We start from the raw sequence: 20,363 nt of genomic DNA, 5'->3' as shown, positions 1-20,363 counted from the left end.
TCTCTTTTGAGGTAAAGTTTTCTGAACCCATGTATCTAGTTCACTAATGAGCAAGGGAGGTTCACCTTTCTAAGTCTCATTACCAAACAACTTGGCGTTCAGCTTCATGATGGCTCCTAGATATTGAGCAACTTGCTCTCCAGTCACATCTTCATCCTCTTCTGAGGAAGAATGGTCTTCAGAGCTCATGAATGGCAGAAGAAGATTTAGTAGAATCTCTATGGTCTCTATATGAGCCTCAGATTCCCTTAGGTCCTCAATAGGAAACTCCTTCTTGTTTGAGAGACGTCTTAGGAGGTCTTCCTCACTAGGATTTTTGTCCTTCTCCTCCCTTGTGCGTTCGGCCATATTGATTACATCAATGGCCTTGCACTCTCCTTTTGGATTCTTTTCTGTATTGCTTGGGAGAATACTGGGAGGAGTTTCAATGACTTTCTTACTCAGCTGGCCCACTTGTGCCTCCAAATTTTTGATGGAGGACCTTGTTTCACTCATGAAACTTAAAGTGGCCTTAGACAGATCAGAGACTAAATTTGCTAAATTAGAGGGGCTCTGTTCAGAATACTCTATCTGTTGCTGAGAAGATGATGGAAAAGGCTTATTATTGCTTAGCCTGTTTCTTTCACCATTATTAAAGCCTTGTTGAGGCTTTTGTTGATCCTTCCATGAGAAATTTGGATGATTTCTCCATGATGAATTATAGGTGTTCCCATAAGATTCACCCATGTAATTTACCTCTGCTATTGCAGGGTTCCCAGGATCATAAGCTTCTTCAGAAGCTGCCTCTTTAGTACTGTTGGATGCATTTTGCCATCCATTCAGACTTTGAGAGATCATGTTGACTTGTTGAGTCAACACTTTATTCTGAGCCAATATGGCGTTCAGAGCATCAATTTCAAGAACTCCCTTCCTCTGAGGCGTCCCATTATTCACGGAATTCCTCTCAGAAGTGTACATGAATTGGTTATTTGCAACCATGTCAATAAGTTCTTGAGCTTCTGCATGCGTTTTCTTTAAGCGAATGGATCCACCTGCAGAATGGTCCAATGACATTTTGGAAAACTCAGATAGACCATAATAGAATATATCTAATATGGTCCATTCTGAAAACATGTCAGAAGGACACTTTTTGATCATCTGCTTGTATCTTTCCCAAGCTTCATAGAGGGATTCACCATCTTTTTGTTTGAAGGTCTGAACATCCACTCTAAGCTTGCTCAGCTTTTGAGGAGGAAAGAATTTATCCAAGAAGGCTGTGACCAGCTTATCCCAGGAGTCCAGGCTATCTTTAGGTTGTGAGTCCAACCATGTTCTAGCTCTGTCTCTTACAGCAAAAGGGAAAAGCATGAGCCTGTAGACTTCAGGATCTACTCCATTCGTCTTAACAGTCTCACAAATATGCAAGAACTCAGTTAAAAACTGATAAGGATCTTCAGATGGAAGTCCATGAAACTTGCAGTTTTGTTGCATCAAAGCAACTAATTGAGGTTTTAGCTCAAAATTGTTTTCTCCAATGGCAGGAATTGAGATGCTTCTTCCATCAAACTTGGACGTTGGTTTAGTTAAATCACCAAGCATCCTCCTTACATTATTGTTGTTGGGTTCGGCTGCCATCTCCTTCTCTTGTTCGAAAATTTCAAAAAGGTTGCCTCTGGATTGTTGTAATTTAGCTTCTCTTAGTTTCCTCTTCAGAGTCCTTTCAGGTTCAGGATCAGCTTCAACAAGAGTGCCTTTTTTCTTATTCCTGCTCATATGAAAGAGAAGAGAAAAAAAAGGAAGAGGAATCCTCTATATCTAGACAAAGAAGATCCTTATTATTAGTAAAAGAAGAAAGGAATAAGAGTGGAGAATCCAATCACAAGGGTGAGGATAGAGGCAGTGATTGGAGATGAAGAGAGGTGAAGAAAAGTGTTAGTAAATAAATAAATATATAGAAGAAGAGAAGAGAGGGAGAATTCGAAAATAATTTTGAAAAAGTAGTTAATGATTTTCAAAAATTAAAGATAAGAAATAATTAAAATTAAAATTTAAAACAATTAAAAAGAATTTTTGAAAAAGAGATGAGATATTTTCGAGAATTAAAGAGGAAAAAGTAGTTAGGTGGTTTTGAAAAAGATAAGAAACAAACAAAAAGTCAAATAGTTAATTGAAAAAGATATTAAAATTAAATTTGAGAAGATAAGAAGATAAGAAGTTAGATAAGATATTTTGAAATCAAATTTTTGAAAAAGATATGATGAAAAGATAAGATAACAAGATACGATAAAAAGATAAGATAAGAAGATATGATAAAAAGATATGGTTGAAAATGATTTAATTTTTTTAAAATTAAAATTAATTGCTTAACTAACAAGAAACTAAAAGATAAGATTCTAGAAATTAAAGATTGAACCTTTCTTAACAAGAAAGTAACAAACTTCAAATTTTTGAATCAATCACATTAATTGTTAGCATAATTTCAAAAATTTGAAATAAAATTAAGAGAAAGATTTTGAAAATAATTTTAAAATTTTCGAAAATAAATAAAAAAATGAAAAAGATTTGATTTTTGAAAAAGTTTTGAAAAGATAAGATTTTTAAAATTGAAAATTTGACTTGACTTGTAAGAAACACTAATTTTAAAAAAATTTTTGACCAAGTCAACCCAAAATTTCGAAAATTTGGAGGGAAATAAGGAAAATATATTTTTTTATTTTCGAATTTTTATTGAGGAGAGAGAAAAACACAAACATGACCCAAAACATGAAAATTTTTGGATCAAAACACATGATGCATGCAAGAACACTATGAATGTCAAGATGAACATTAAGAACACTTTGAAGATCATGATAAACATCAAGAACATATTTTTGAAAAATTTTTGATGCAAAGAAAACATGCAAGACACCAAACTTAGAATTCTTTAATGCATGGACACTATGAATAAAAAAATGCATATGAAAAACAACATACAACACAAAACAAGAAAACATCAAGATCAAACAAGAAGACTTGTCAAGAACAACTTGAAGATCATGAAGAGCACCAAGAATGCATGAATTTTTGAAAAATGCAAGAAAAATTTTTAAAGTATGCAATTGACACCAAACTTAAAAATTGACTCAAGACTCAAACAAGAAACACAAAATATTTTTGGTTTTTATGATTTTATGATTTTTTTTTGTATTTTTATTATTTTTTTCGAAAATTATATTTTTGAAAACGAAAATAAAGAAAAAATTTTTGAAAGATTTTTGAAAACTTTTTTGAAAGGAAAATAAAAAGAAAATTACCTAATCAGAGCAACAAGATGAACCGTCAATTGTCCATACTCGAACAATCCCTGGCAATGGCGCCAAAAACTTGGTGTTGTTGCCGGATCAAAAAAGAACTTGGCGCTGTAGTTCCACGTAATTGTAATTAGAACAATCCCCGGCAACGGCGCCAAAAACTTGGTGGGCGAAATTGTGATCATCAACAATGGCTCTAATAATTTGGTAGCTCTCACACGTGAATTACACTAAGTCACAACTCCGCACAACTAACCAGCAAGTGCACTGGGTCGTCCAAGTAATACCTTACGTGAGTAAGGGTCGATCCCACGGAGATTGTTGGTATGAAGCAATCTATGGTCATCTTGTAGATCTCAGTCAGGCTGATTCAAATGTGATTTGATTAGATAATTAAAAGATAAATAAAATAGGATAGAAATATTTATGTAAATTAATGGTGGGAATTTCAGATAAGCGTATGGAGATGCTTGTCCTTGTTGAATCTCTGTTTTTCTACTGCTTTCATTCAATCCTTCTTACTCCTTTCCATGGCAAGCTGTATGTAGGGCATCACCGTTGTCAATGGCTACATCCCATCCTCTCAGTGAAAATGGTCCAAATGCTCTGTCACAGCACGGCTAATCATCTGTCGGTTCTCAATCAGGTTGGAATAGAATCCCGTGATTCTTTTGCGTCTGTCACTAACGCCCAACCTTTAGGAGTTTGAAGCTCGTCACAGTCATTCAATCCCGTAATCCTACTCGGAATACCACAGACAAGGTTAGACTTTCCGGATTCCCATGAATGCCGCCATCAATTCTAGCTTATACCACGAAGATTCTGATTAAGGAATCCAAGAGATATGCGCCCGGTCTAAGGTAGAGCGGAAGTGGTTGTCAGTCACGCGCGTTCATAGGTGAGAATGATGATGAGTGTCACGGATCATCACATTCATCAAGTTGAAGTGCAACAAATATCTTAGAACAGGAATAAATCGAATTGAATAGAAAATAGTAGTAATTGCATTAAAACTTTGAGGTATAGCAGAGCTCCACACCCTTAATCTATGGTGTGTAGAAACTCCACCATTGAAAATACATAAGTAATGAAGGTTCAGGCATAGCCGAATGGCTAGCCCCCAAACATGATCACAGGATCCAAAAAATACAATTCAGGATCCAGGATGAATAATACAAAGGTAAAAAGTTCTATTTATACTTAAACTACCTACTAGGGTTTACAGAGGTAAGTAATTGATGCATAAATCCACTTTTGGGGCCCACTTGGTGTGTGCTTGGGCTGAGCTTGATCTATCCACGAGCTGAGGCTTCTCTTGGAGTTGAACGCCAAGTTGTAACGTGTTTTGGGCGTTCAACTCTGGTTCGTGACGTGTTTCTGGCGTTTGACTCCAGAATGCAGCATGAAACTGGCGTTGAGCGCCAATTTACGTTGTCTGATCACGAATAAAATATGGACTATTATATATTTCTGGAAAGCTCTGGATGTCTACTTTCCAATGCCGTTGAGAGCGCGCCATTTGGAGTTTTGTAGCTCCAGAAAATCCATTTTGAGTGCAGGGAGGTCAGATTCCAATAGCAGCAGCAGTCCTTTGTCAGCCTCCTATCAGAGTTTTGCTCAAGTCTCTCAATTTCAGCCAGAAAATACCTGAAATCACAAAAAAACACACAAACTCATAGTAAAGTCCAGAAATGTGAATTTAGCATAAAAACTAATGAAAACATCCCTAAAAGTAACTAGATCATGCTAAAAACTACCTAAAAACAATGCCAAAAAGCGTATAAATTATCCGCTCATCAACCACAATATGTTGTTTTCTTCACTTTTACCGTCAAATTATTCCTTTAGTAAATTTGAAAGTAATGTTATTTTTTTAAAAAAAATTGTGGCGTGGAATGAAACAAAATCCTAATCACTAATGATCCAAGTAGTCGTCATCATCATTCTCGTGGTCTTACTGAGGCGGCACAGAAGGCGGTGATGTTTGTGTACTACCAGCAGCACTGCTACCACCAGTAGGACCGCTACTTCCACCAGGACTGCTGCCACAAGCAGGACCGCTACCATCAACAAGACCGCTGCCACCGGCAGGGATGATGCCAGCGGTGCACATTTGACCTTGGTACACCTCTATCTGAGCTTGCCTCCATCCGCTGAAGCCGCTCCAGCTGCTCCCTCCACTCCAGCCTGAGTTCATCCATGTCCATCCTGCGTGTGAGGATCTTCTGGTACCTCTCTCGATATTCAGTCAGCTTCTGAGCTTGCCCGTGAAGGATACGGGTGAGCTCATGCACCTGTAGCCTCAAATCAATGAATTTCTCAGGGTCGACGACTTGTCTAGTGGTAGATGCAGATGATGGCTTCAACATGGAAGTGCGGAGGTTGCTGGCAAAGAATGACCCTAGCCCGTATATGTGGTTTTTGTTCGGCGCTGAGGCGGTCTCGCGCCAAACTGCACCGGGATCCACGACTGAAGCAGCAGAGCCCTCGGCGTCCTCCCCCACTTTACTGAGATTATTGAGTCGTTACCTCTAGTCTTTGCGTGTAAAACTCCTGTGCAACAGATGTTATTATAATTAGTACGACAGGTATAGAGTTAATCTCTAATTTTATATCACAAAATCAGATGTTTACTCACATAATGATCCTGAGACCGCTGATAAGCAAATCTCTCTTTGTTCTCCTTCAAAGTGTGGATGCACTTGAATGTCTTCGCCAATGTCGTATCATGATCCAACAACTTCGACTACACATGTTCCATTGAAACAATATGATTAAGATGCCTAGTAATGATATGTCAAAGAATATAACTAAGTTAATAACAAAATTAAAGAAGCCACATATCAACATGGCCTTAGTCTTCATGAAGGTCGCTAAGCCACCAGTATACTTGGACAACCTGGCCGATGCCCTGTTAGCTCTGTTTGTGAGACGCTGATGCTTGAATCCTTCATTGGTCTCCCAGTGAACTAACAGAGCCTTATTGATTTTTGGGCGGAGCCAGGTCGTGAAGTGGTCTTTCCCTTTATGAATATACTCCAACATCTATTGCAGTCGCTGACCCATTTGATGGTCATATATCTTTCTGATGAGGGCATCATGCTCAGCGTCCCATATAAAGTTCCGATGCACAAAGAAACTTTAAAATTAGTTAATCAAATTAAAAGATATAAACTAGTTAAGAAGGTTTAAAACTAAAAAAAAAAAACTAATTATCCCACTTCTGAAACCATTGCTCTCTGGTCTTAGAGGGGATCTTCTTGTAACTCTTTGGCCTAGAGGGGATCTTCTTGTAGCTTGATGGTATTGGTAATCTCCTATCCATCATTTTGGCAGAATTTTATCTATAACTGGAATGCACCATAAACTCTATCCATAAGCAATTAACTTAAACAATACCAAATATAATAATCAATGAACAACAGGCAATAATCAAGAAGCAATATCCGTAATTCCACTAAATCCACTAAACTAGAATTAATAATCAGACACTTTTGATAATTCAATAATAAAAAAAATATGAAGCACTTTTAGCAATTCAGACCTATAATCCTAAATCCACTAAAACTAGAGTCAACTATCAAGAATCACTAATCACAATATATCAAATACTTTTAGCAGTTCAAACCTACAACCCTAAATCCACTAAAATAGAATCAATTGTCAAACACTTTCAGCATATAGAAGACTTAAAGTGATACCTATCCCATTCCACCATCAGGCTAAATCGTCAACTATATGATAAGAGGTGGTGGAGGAGCATCAACTGGCTCACTTTCGTGAGAGGATTCCGGAGCCACGATGTCCGTCGCTGGAAGCGGCAGCGGAGACATTATGCTGCTGAGCATATGGAGGCGGCATCATCGCCGTAGACAGAGAGACGTAGTTGAGGTTAGGGGTCATGATGAATTACTGGTCCAATAAAGCTACAACTGTGACGTCACTAGGGTAGTCAGAGTAGAGGGAGAGGATCTAGAATTTCCAAGGTTACCACTAGAAACCCTCCCTCTACCACAACAACGACCACGACTATGACCAGTAGGCTAATCTGTAACACCTCTACCTGCCATCATGTCTGCAAAGAGGATTCCAACTAACAGAAATTTAGAACAACAAATCAACAATAAATTATAATAATACCAATGTAATTCTTATAACCAATACCAGAAGATTAAGTTTAACATACAATGTTGATATAATTAGGTTAAAAAGGACCAACTTAATTAATCTTGTACTATTAAATAAATGCCTCAATCATGCAAAATCAAGACAAATATCAATTGATAGCTCCAATTTAAAATCTACGATCAATACCAGCAACAAATAATTCAAAACTAGCAAAAACCAAGTATAATCCAAATAATTCGGCAATCAAATCTCAGCAAAACCAGCTGTAACACGGTGAATGGATATAATTAGGACAATTCAAACAACAGCATCAATAATATTCAGCAATTCATTTCAATAATTTAAACACTTTTCAACAATTTAAAACTCTAATAACCTAACCTAGCCTATCCTAACTAGCTAACATCCACTAACAACTAAAACCTAAAGCATAATACTAATTAACAACTAAAACCTAAACCAATAAAAATTCTAACTAAATAGAATATGAATTAGCAATTTTAGCAAACATCTAGAGTGGTGAGCAAAATGAGAGAGACAGGGGTCAAGCTAAAGTGGCCGAAGTTTGAAGTTTCAAGGAGACTAAGGTTTCTCTCTTCTTCCTTCTCCTCTCTATTTTTGGATCTCTCTCATAAATGGGGGAGTATGGTGGCTAAAAGTGTGTTTAGTAAAGTTATATATATATGGGCTTGGGTCCACATGGGCCTGGTTCAGTCTGTTAACCCGTTTGGCCCAACTCTGTCCCAAAACCTTTAAAATTAATGTTTTAATGTAGAAAACTATGTTTTCCAATTTAGAAAAATCCACTGAGTCCAAATATCATATTTTGATTGTCAAATTTTGATTGATAATTTTTCTAACTGTTTTCGCCCATATTTAGCTAATTACTTAAATAAGTGATGGTTTGACCAGGTTTTACATCTTACCCACCTTATTAGAAATTTTGCCCTCAAAATTTTAGTTGCCTTAAATTCCTCTTTAAGCCACGATGCATCTTCCTTGTTCTTAGGATTAATCAAGAATCTGCGATTGAGTCGGTAGTTCATTTCAAAATCATGTTTAATGCAATTTTAGCTTTACGTTACAAACGAATACCATACACCATTATTATGCCAAGCAGTTTGAATTTAATCATACTTACTCGCCTCACGATTTCTCTCAACCTTATTATTTAGATCGACCCTCTCCATGAGTTTTCCTGTATGGACAATCTCGTAAGATAAATCCTGAATTTTCGCACTTATAACATATACCTAACCCTTCCCTACTTGGCTGGTCTGGGTGGTACTTTCCACATCTCTTGCAAGTCAAGTCATCTGAATAAGTCTTTGCCTGCTTCTCTTTACCATGCCTCTGACGATTGTCATTCCTTTGATGATTTCCGGCCTTGAAAATACTGGCATGGATACCCACTCCTCTTGAAGTCTAAGTCCCTCTACGTAAAATCCTTGTCTTGATCCCTTTATTATTCGATTCTTCTAAACGACGATGTAGAAGTTCAATACAAAAATAATGACGCGTCTATCCATATTTCAGTTGAAAAAACAAAAAAGCTCCTAAAAAAATAACTTATTAAATATATACTTAACAACTAAGGAGAGATAGTTTACTGATAGTGGCGACCAAGCTCCTTGCTCATAAGAACATGGGAGTAAATGGATAAATATTGATGAATCCATTCATGTTCTATCATCAATAAGGAAAATAAATCCATCACGTATTACTACAACGCTTATCACTTATCACTTAGATGATAAATAAAATACAAATGCCCAAAATTAAAGACAATAGAATAATTAAAAGAGAGGGTGAAACCCAATATATGTGACGCAGACTAATCATCGGTTCAAAATTTAACTAGTTTTAAAAACTCAATTATGTCGCAAGTATAGTTTAAATCGGCAATTAACTCAAAATCAAAGTTTAGAAGGTTGCCACAAAAATCAATTCAATAACCGGGAGTTGAATTACGGGTGATTCTCCCTTAGACTTGCAATTGAATGCACATCATTGATTATGGAATTTAGGGGGTTTTGCATAAAATTACGGAAAGATAAGGCAATTAAAAATCAAAGAGTAATCGGTAATAAAGTTGCAATGAGTAAAAGCAATAAACAAGTAAATAACTTGCTAGTAAGCATGCGATTGAAATAGCAAAAATTAAGAGGAAACTATACTAGGAAGCAATGGAATTAAATAAAAAGAGACTAAGAGAATTGAATCGATAAAAGAGATGGTAATCAAATACTTAAATGGCCTTGGCTAGGATTGAGAATTTAGACTTCTTATCCTTGTTATTAACCATAAATATGGCAATTATTAAGAGTTATTCCCATTTCATTATCCCTTAACATTGGAAAAAAGTCAAGTAGGCATAATTGATATCAATCCACAAATCCTAATCAATTTACCAATCAAATTTGGTAAAAGATTAGCATTAGTGAAAACCAAATCAACTACCAACCCTAAATCACCACTCAATATTGGATATTGATTATTAAGGATTCCTAATTACTCAACCTCATGCCAAGTATTCAAGAATCTACTCCATAGCTAAAGTAAACAATTCAACAAACACTTAGTGAGTAATAAGAGAACACATCATGGAATTGTGAAAATTAATCAAAAGTAAATCTAATTACTACCAAACATCAACAATAGCAACTCAATTAACACATATAAAAACATAGAAACATCAATGCATTAATAAAAATTCAAAATTAACAAGGTTCATAAACTAAGAAAATAGCAAATTAACTCAAAGGTGACTCAATAGAAATTCTAATGAAAATTGAAATAAGAGAATAACAAACCTAGAGCAAAATTACAACTAAACAAGTTCGGAATACAAAATTGAGAGCAAAATTGATAAGAATCCTAGAAAAAATCTAGAGAAAACCTAGGATTTCTCTTACTAGAAACTATGAACAAACACTATCTAAAACTATGTGGAATGATAGAGTCTGTGTTCCCCTTTGAGTTTAGGCCTCCAATACTTCAGAATAGAATTGGGCCAAAAAATGACCTCAAAATTGCGATCACGTGTTTCCATTAATGAGGCATGCACTGTATATCATGCGTACGCACACCTCATGCGTACACGCGAATTGAGAAAGATGCGTATGTATGGGTCATGCATATGCATGGAAGTCAGATCTTCAATTCTTTAATTTTCTATGATTTCTTTACTTTTGCATACTTTTTCTCTCCTTTTTAATCCATTCTTGTCCTATTAAATATGAGATCACTCAACAAATATATTACGACATCGAATGGAATAAAGAGTGAATTAAAATTGATAGTTTATTGGTCCAAAAAGCATATTTTTAATTCTTAAGCACAATTTATGAAAGAAATCATAATAACATGCATTCTTGGTGAATAAATGCAAGATAAGTTGATAAATTCCATGTTTTCTATCAAAAAATTATCATAAAATAGGGGTTTGTCAACCTCTCCATAGTTAAACACTAGCATGTCCTCATGCTAAACATTAGAAAAGACAAGATCAAGGGAGTGGTAAAACTTATAGAATGCAAACTATCTACATGAGTGTAACTAGTATACCTAATTCTACATACTTCTATCTACATGGTTACAAATAACTCAATTTTCAATATCACATATGAGCATAGAGGGCCAAAAGCAATATAGTGGTCAATACAATCCCACTAATTTGAGTTCCAAAATGAAATGTAAATAATCTTAAAAGATGACAATTAATGAAGTTGGAAATATAGAATTAAGCATTCAAACCCTCACTGGATGTGTTTACATTCTAGTCTCTCTAGTGTTTCGGGTTGATTCTCTCAATTCTCTTCTAATCCTACTTTCTAAGACTTGTTTTTCTTCTAATCAACAATTATTTAATACATGTATATAAGTATCATGAGGGCTTATAAGAAGTTGTAATGGGGTTATGGTCAAGGTGGGCATGTATTTGGCTAGTGGACTCAAAATTCAAACCTTTGATTAGCTTAGACTACCACCTAATCCAACACAGTCTTCTTAGTCCTAATGTGAATTCCCAACTACCCATGGTTCACTCATGCATTTGTCAAGATTCATCACACATGAATTCACTTTCCAAAATTCCATTGGGGTATGATTTATCCCTTTTTATTCTTTTCTTTTGTTTCCTTATGTACAAGTATATACACTTACTATTTTGCTCCTTTTCTTTTTTTTTTTAACATAAAATATAAAACATAAAGGAGTAAATGCACATGGTTTAAACATTTATTGCATGAAAATAAACTTGCTTCTCCAAAAAATCCTCAATAAAACCCAAAATATATCTTTCTTTTCTACCAAGTTCCCAATTTCCCTTTCCCAAACTCACATGATGCACTCATACACTAATCTAAGCCAATCAAAGATCTGGAAAAAAACATTTATTATTTTCCAATAAGGCTAGTGATGAGCTAAAGATGAATAACAAAAGAAACTAAATAGGCTTAAAATTACTAATAATGGTAGATAGAAAGGTAGGCTATTTGGACAAGTGAGTTTATAAGAATTGATGGCCTCAATCATATACATATTTACATACAAAAATTATTAGACATATAGAATCAAACAAGTCAAAGATTACAATTTTAGAGAGAATAACACCAAAATAATAAAATATTAATTGGAAAGATGCAACCAAACATTTAAGCTCAAATCTTATTTGATTTGTGTATTCTAACTCTAAACTATGTTTCAAAAATTATTTTTCTTCAAGCAAGATCAGTAAAGGTTTCGACTCAAATCAGCAGGATGCCCTAAAATAATTTTCTTGGAAAATCATTACTCTAACCAAGTGGCCTAATTTTTTCTAGGGGTGGTTGGATGAAAAATTGAAATTCCAAGTTCTTATCTGTATTCTATATTATTTCAAGTTATCTCATGTATATAGAGAGTTGTCTAGGTCATATAATCCATATCCATCCAATCACACCTACAAAGATAAAAGAAATATGTACAAAAGATACTAAAAAGAGTACCAGGAATCAAAATAAAGCCTAGTGTTATGTACAAACTAATTAAAATGCAAAAATACTAAAAAAGAGTTCAGAATAATGGAGTATTAACAAATAGCTCAAAATTAAACTATCACAATTATCAAAAGAAATTAAAGTTCAGCTGTTTCGAAGAGAATTGTCACCTAAAAAAATCGGTTACCGACCTCCCCACACTTAAAATTTTGTACGGTCTTCCATGCGTTCAATATCGAATTGGGGAGTAAGGGACGCTACAAATCTCCACCTCCATTATCCTCAGGTCGGTGAGACTGGGGCGCCTCCACGTCTAACACCTGATCTTCGTCTCTATAGTAGTATGAGGTAGATTCCGGTGCATCTGGTTCTTCCAGGGTGGGTTGTTGCAGCTAATCAGCTTCTTCAAATATTCATAGCATCATTTACTACGATGCTCATTCTATTCGATCTTCTGGATTTGTCGGTCAATCTTCTAGAAAAGCTGAATCACTAGCTGGTGGATAGATTAAGATGCTTGTGAAAGTGTTGCTGGTGGTACGGAGGTGCCTGCTGCATGGAGGCTTCAGTCACCAAGACTTGCTTGTCTCGACAAAAACTGAGTCAAGGGCCGCTGACTAGTAGTTAGCATAAAATTCATTGACTCAAGATAGATTGCTATTGCTCACATCCCTAACAAGGAATCCCTATCCGCGTTGCTCGATGCAGTCTACGACAAACCAGATTAAGTTCTCTAGGATATGTAGTTGTTGTTCACAGTGGGCGGCTCATGTAATACCCTACTACATAGAGCTTTATGCTTATGTTCGTAAAACATAGGTGGTGAGGTATTATGACCTCTAAAAATAAAATATATAAGTAGATATAATCGAAAGAATTTGTAACTACGAGCCTTGAAAAAAAGTTTAAGCAAAAATCGAAAAAAGAAAAGCGCTTCATACTCGAAAACATAAAACCGGGCCAACAAAAAAGGATAAGACATGAAGATATACCAAATAGAGTACCAAAATAACAAAATATCAAACTCCTGACTTGACCTGCGAAGCCAAGGCCGGCCGAAAAATATTTGCCTACATACATACATACATACATATATCCCAAATAATATCCCAAAACACAACTAACACTTGTATCTCCAAAGTATCCTCTAAGAGGTGCGATATCCAAAATACATAAAAGGAGAGTCTAAGTACATATATAACATAGCCTATGACAAAAAGTAGAATCCCCAAAAGAACTAACTCCGCTTGCTTAGGAAATTCCAAACGCTCAGCGAGGTGCCTCTTGACCTGCATCTGAAAAATAACATATTTATAGAATGAGAACCGGAGGTTCTCAGCATGGTAAACGTACATAATATATAAGGTCTCGAGAAAGTCACAGGCAATCCTAGAACTCTGATACTCAAAACATAAACTTAAAGGAATAAGCTAAACTACAATTTAGGTAAACTATCAAAGCTTTCCAAGTTATAAACCTAATTATAACTTAACCCTTCTCTTTCTGCTTCTTCCAACCCTTCGAAACACTGGTGAAACTACCCTCGTCACTCCTCTGCCAGACAAGAGGTATCTCAGATGCACAGACATACAATACAGACAAAGAAAACATAGATAGGATGCAGTTACAACAAGTATAACATATAGTAAATAAGCATATATATTTAAATAGACAATCCCAAGTAATACAAACTCAAACAAGACAACCAAATACATATGATGTATGCCTTTCCTACTGGTCGTGAGTTCATGTGTCGGTTAATTTTCCAGGAGCTGACACATCCGGTAGCTAACCTGGATATCATCGTCTTGAAAATCGGTGGGAGGTACACCACCACGATCCCCACCTAGTGAGCGGTACACCACCACGGACAGTACACCACCACGATCCTCACAAGATTTTCAATTGGAAAATACACACCCGTGAGCAATAAATAACTACGATCCCCACCATCTGTGAGCAGTACACCACCACGATTCCCACAGACATTTTCAATTTCAAGTTCTTTCTTTTACCAAATATGGTTCGCCTGACTCCATCAATCATAATCAAGTTACTCATCATTATTCTTCATTTCACAACCACCTCATCATCAGTTTTATCTCATTTAATCTTGGTCAATCATTTCTCAATCAATAATATCCGCGCTTCATTAGTTAAACTCTTCACTTCACAAACTTCTTCACTATCAATTTCAATTTCTCATTAGGTTCACTCTTCTCCCGAAGCCTAACAACTAGCTTTTAGACCCTAGAAAGAAGTTATAGAAGTTTGAAAAGTAAGAGAAATGGTTTAAAACTCAAAAAACATAATTTTCAGAAAAACAGAGTCATGCGTCCACATGCCCTGTCCACATATGCATAAGCTGAAATTTTGAAGTCCGCGTACACATGCTATGCTTCCGCGTGCACATGAGGCATATTTTTACAAACTCGCGTACGCATGACATGCTCGTGTACGCAAGACGTCTGGGCAGAGCCCAGGGTCCACGTCGCGTGCAACGGTCTACATACGCAAGCTTTATCAGAATTGCAAAAATTTGTCAAGTCTTAAACATCATATTTTTGTACCAAACTTCGAACACGCATAACTTTTTTGTTAAAAATTATATTTAGTTCGTTCTTCAAACGGCATGAACTTCACAGATCCAGTTTTCATATAAAATAAGTTTGACAAAATATGAGAGTCTTGAAGCCGAGTTGGAGCCCACCAAAATTGGTTAAAAAAAATCAGTTTTTACCAAAGTTTACAAAACCTCAAACTTTCAAAATCTGCAAAATAATTCAAACCATTTATAACCAAAATTAACCTGAACATTCATATATACCACCAAATACTATTATTCTACTCATTAATCTCCCAACTTCCTAAATTGTAAACTTCCATATTCAACTAATCATTAACAAATCCAATACACAATACATATACACATTAATTCCATCATGCTTGTCATACCTCACCTATATATAAATATAAATATAAATATATATATATATATTCAGTCACATTATTTATCACATTCACAAATACATATAACCCATTAGTTTCCAACAATTCAAAATATTCAGACTTATCTTATGGCATCTAGCCCTAAGTTTTCACGCGACATTATATATTAACTACGAGAAACCGAAACCATACGTTGACCGATTTTCTCCCTAATGCCGAAGCACCTCAATTCGCAAAATCTCAAGCCCCCACCACCAAGATTTCAGCACCCAATGTTCAATCCAAGCTTCCAACCTCCTCAAATATGTTCCAAATCACATATACACTACCTAATTCATATCATTACATCTATATACACAAGCTCAATACCAACCTTATATAATCAAAGAATTCACAAGAGTTTTGAGGATTTTTACCTTATCCACATATCAAACAAGACACAATAGTTTCCTCAAGCTAATTCAAGCCTAGAACATCAAAATCACACAATTTTATCAAATTAAAATCCTAATTTCGAATTTTAGGGGAGGGAGTATGAGGGAAAAATCGAGATTTTCTTACCAAATTGTTATATGGGTTTTGTAGAGTTCGACGCAGTGGTCGCGTGGTCGCAAACAGTGTAACGATCGGAGTTCCAGATTAAAAGTTATTAGGGATAGAAATTTAAGTGAGGGTTTGGGTGTTCTTGTTCTTCCCTCTCTCTTCATGATTTTCAGATTATGAGAGGAAGGGGAGCTAAATTGAATATTTGTATGTTGGGCCATGGGCCTAGTTTGGCTTTACGGCCCAATTTTGGGACAAATTCTTTAAAATTAGTGTCAAAATTCGTATTTTTAATATCTTTACTTCCTTAAACTATAAAATTTAATCCTAATATCTTTGAATATTAATTAATTTATTATCTAACTATTTATTAATTTTGCAGGATTTACAGCTCACTCCAACAGCTTAGTATATATCTGCTCATAGTAGCGGTTTGAGAATAATGTTGGGTTGTTTGGTAGGGTCCTTTTATTCGCTTTATCAATACTCTTAGCCTTTTTTACTACTTCGCACGTTGCGGTGCGGTAGGCTGCTTGTGCTTTGCAGTTTTACTAGGTGCCCGCAGAGAAGCCTTTCTTTCCCTTTATTGCCGCCCATCCTGAAAAGAAGTGAGAAAGAAAGTACATTAAGCATAGTCGCAAATACACCAAAGCCAAGAGAATACAAGCGGTGGATAATGTCAAATAAAAGTAAGAGTTCTGAATCACATGGTAGCTACAATATGTAATTTAGAATGCGAGATAATCATAGAGGCATATCCATAAACAGCCAATGCAAGAGTGAAGCAAGGACATGGTTAAACAACGTGAAAAGAACAAATTCAAGCATCAACAACACTCACTAATGAATGAGCGCAAGATTAGAGAGGGACAATTCACTAAGCTTGTAGACTCAGACAAAAGTCATAGTAGTCACAAAATAAAAAAATTGGGTTACTTAAAGAGAAATCAAATCTCTATTAATGCATAAAGAATAAGAATCATATGAGAACAAGCATTGATTCCTAAAGACCTGACCCAAAATTCATTCATAATCCCTTGGTGTGCATCATTCTATGATTCATAAAATTGCATAACTAAGAGTTTCTTGCAACCAAATTCACAATATTAATCATCAAAGCATCACACAATTAGCATGAAACATAATAATCAGCATCATAACAGTCTAAATGATCCACACAAATTGAAAACAAATTCAATTCCAACTCTGAAAACATAAAAGCATAGGTAATTATGTACAAGCTACACTAATCCTAATATGAATCTGCATAGAAATTAAAAACAAAAATCTAATCTAACAAACTATCTAACTAAAATCAACTATAGCAACAATATCAATCAAATTGAACAAAAATTAGCAACGAAAATGAAGTTAAAACCTGGAAAAGAGAAAGCAGAAATAAAACAGAGGAAATGAGGAAAGGGCAGCTGAGCAAAGTAGCTGCAATGGCCAACCAGGAGGTGGCGCCAATGGCATTTGACTCGCCGGAATAAGAAAGAGACACAGGGAGTGCCCTGTACTTGGGCTGTTGCTCACAAGTTGGAGTGCGACGAAAGAAGAAAGGAGGAGAGAGGGAAGGAAAAGATAACAAAAGAGAGAGAATATTGGTGGCGCCGATGGCAATAGGTCACCGGAAGTGACGTAATGAGAAGGTCGTGGAGGTTGAGAAAAGAAAAACAGGAGACTGTGAGTGACTAGGGCTCACACTCTTTTCTGACATGAAGAGGGGGGGACGCATCACCTATGCGTACGCATGTCTTCAAAACAAGGCTTGAAGCATTCGAAATCGTGCGTACACGTATTGCTTGCACGGTTCTCACACAATTCACTTTCCTTTTTGTCTTTGGATTGGTATCGTGCGTATGCATAGTACTCAAATGATGCTCGCACAAATCACTTTTCATTATGGTTTGGCATCGTGTGTATGCACAATACTCGCACAATACTCGCACAAATGTAATTTCATTCTGGAAAGGTGCTTGCGCGTACACATGCTTCATGCGTACGCATGATATGGCAAGTTTTGGAGGATGATATGTACGCATTGGTCATACGTACGTATAATTGTAATTAGCAATCTTTGCTCCTTTTCATCAAATTAAACCTTGTGAGCACATAACAAACAACCAAAACAATGCCAAACACTTCCAAACCTTAATTTCACTAAGAAAATCTAAGAAATGCAAATAAGAAGAAATAGAAAACTAGAAATGAACTATATACACAGAAGGAACACTAGAAGATCATACCATAGTAGGGTGTCTCCCACCTAATACTTTTCTTTAACGCCCTTAAGTTGGACGGGAATGAATCTTAATCCTTTGCATTCGGTGCATCCTCCAAGAGGCCTCCAATTCCTTGTTGTTCTTGGGTTGGCATGGTAATATAGCTTGAGTCAATGCTCATTCACCTTAAAGGCATTTTCACTTGATGGATGACGTAAATAAAGCACACCAAAGGACTTAACCTTTTCCACTTTGTATGGGCTATCCCACCTTGATCTCAGCTTTTCTGGCATTAACCTCAACCTTGAATTATAGAGTAGCACCAAATCACCACTTCTAAATTCCTTTTGCCAGATATTCTGATCATGTATTGCCTTGGTTTTCTCTTTATAAATCCTAGCATTTTTATATGCTTCCAGTCTCAGGCACTCTAATTCTTCTAGTTGGAACTTTGTTTCCACACCCACCTTTTGTAAGCCCATATTGCACTCCTTTATCGCCCAGTAGGCCTTGTGCTCAATTTCAACAGAAAGATGGCAAGCTTTATCGTAGACCAAAAGAAACGGGCTCATTCTCATTGGTGTCTTGTATGCATTTTGGTAGGCCCACAATGCATCTCCTAGCCTTGCACTCGATTCTTTCCTTTGGGGTTTCATCACCGTTTTTAGAATCCTCTTGATTTCACGGTTTAAAACTTCTGCTTGGCCGTTTGTTTGAGGACGATAGGCAGTAGCAACTTTATGGATGACGCCATACTTCCTCATCAATGCCTCAAACTTCCTATTACAAAAATAAGTTTCTTGGTTACACACGATTGCTCGTGGTAACCCATAATGGCAAATGAGGATGTTCCTCACAAAGAAAACAACCATGTTAGTGTCATCAATTCGGGTTGGAACATTTTTCACCCATTTTAACACATAATCAATAGCTAACAAAATATATAGAAACCCATTTGAGTTTAGAAATGGACCCATAAAGTCAATGACCCACACATAAAAATTTTCACAGAACAATATAGGTTGTTGGGCCATCTCATCCTTTTTGGGATGCATTTTCAAAATTTTGGCATTGATGAAGATTTTGGATTAAGTGGTTTGCATCCTTGAACAATGTTGGCCACCAAAATTTACAATCTAAAACCTTTTTAGTAGTTCTTTGAGAGCCAAAATGTCCTCCACTCTTAGATGAGTGACAAGATTGAAAAATAGATTAGAATTCGGATTCCATCACACATCTTATGATTACCTGATCAGCTCCACACCTCCACAAACAAGGGTTATCCCAAATATAATACTTGGAATCACTTTTCAATTTGTCCATTTGGTGTTTGAAAAAATTTGGAGAGAAGGTGTGAGCTACCAAATAATTTTCTATTGGTGCAAACTAAAGCGTGTTAGGAGAAATTGCACCCAAGGCATCCAAAGAAAATGAATCATCAATAGGAGTGAAATCCGATTTGGTGTTTTCAAAGCGGCTCAAGTAGTCTGCCTCTAAGTTTTAAGATCTACTCCTATCTCTGATTTCTAAATCAAACTTTCGGAGAAGCAATATCCACCCAATCAATCTAGGTTTGGATTCTTTCTTTGCCAAAAGGTACTTTAGAGCTGTGTGATTTGAGTACACCCCACTTTAAATTCTAGCAAGTAAGCTCTAAATTTTTCCAATGCAAAAACAATGGCTTGGAGTTCTTTTTTAGTGGTAATGTAATTGGATTGTGCAGCATCCAAAGTATTAGAAGCATAGGCTATAACATAAGGGATCTTACCCTCGTGCTGTGCAAGCGCGGCACCAACAACATAATTAGAAGCATCACAGATAATTTCAAATGGGTTGTTCTAATCTGGGCCTCGCACTATTGAAGCTGTGGTCAAAGCTCCCTTTAGCCCATCAAAAGCTTCCTTGCAAGCATCATCAAAGTCAAAATCCACATCTTTTTGAAGTGATCTAGAAAGTGTTAAAGCGATTTTGCTGAAATCTTGATGAACCTCCTGTAGAATCCTGCATGGCCAAGGAAAAAATAGATCTCCCTCACCGAGGAGGGGTAAGGCAAGTTAGAAATAACCTCAATCTTAGCCGGGTCAACAAAAATTCTGTCATTGGAGACAATAAGCCCCATAACAATGCATTGTTTCACCATGAAATGACACTTTTTGAAATTCGACACAAGGTTAGTATTAACACATTTCTCTAGTACCCTAGCTAAGTTCTCTAAGCACACATCAAAATAATTGCCATAAACACTAAAATCATCTATAAAGACCTCCATG

General features: G+C 36.1%; 1 non-coding gene across 1 annotated transcript; it reads left to right on the top strand.

Annotated features, from left to right (window-relative positions):
* The first annotated feature begins 1,111 nt into the window (after positions 1-1,111).
* Positions 1,112-1,215, top strand: LOC130963926 (small nucleolar RNA R71). The gene has a single exon (XR_009080042.1). It is a non-coding gene; the product is annotated as a small nucleolar RNA R71 (small nucleolar RNA).
* Positions 1,216-20,363: the final 19,148 nt, after the last annotated feature.

Source organism: Arachis stenosperma, chromosome 2 (assembly GCF_014773155.1).
Source record: "Arachis stenosperma cultivar V10309 chromosome 2, arast.V10309.gnm1.PFL2, whole genome shotgun sequence".
NCBI lineage: Eukaryota > Viridiplantae > Streptophyta > Magnoliopsida > Fabales > Fabaceae > Arachis > Arachis stenosperma.
This window is presented reverse-complemented; position numbering and strand designations above follow the sequence as displayed.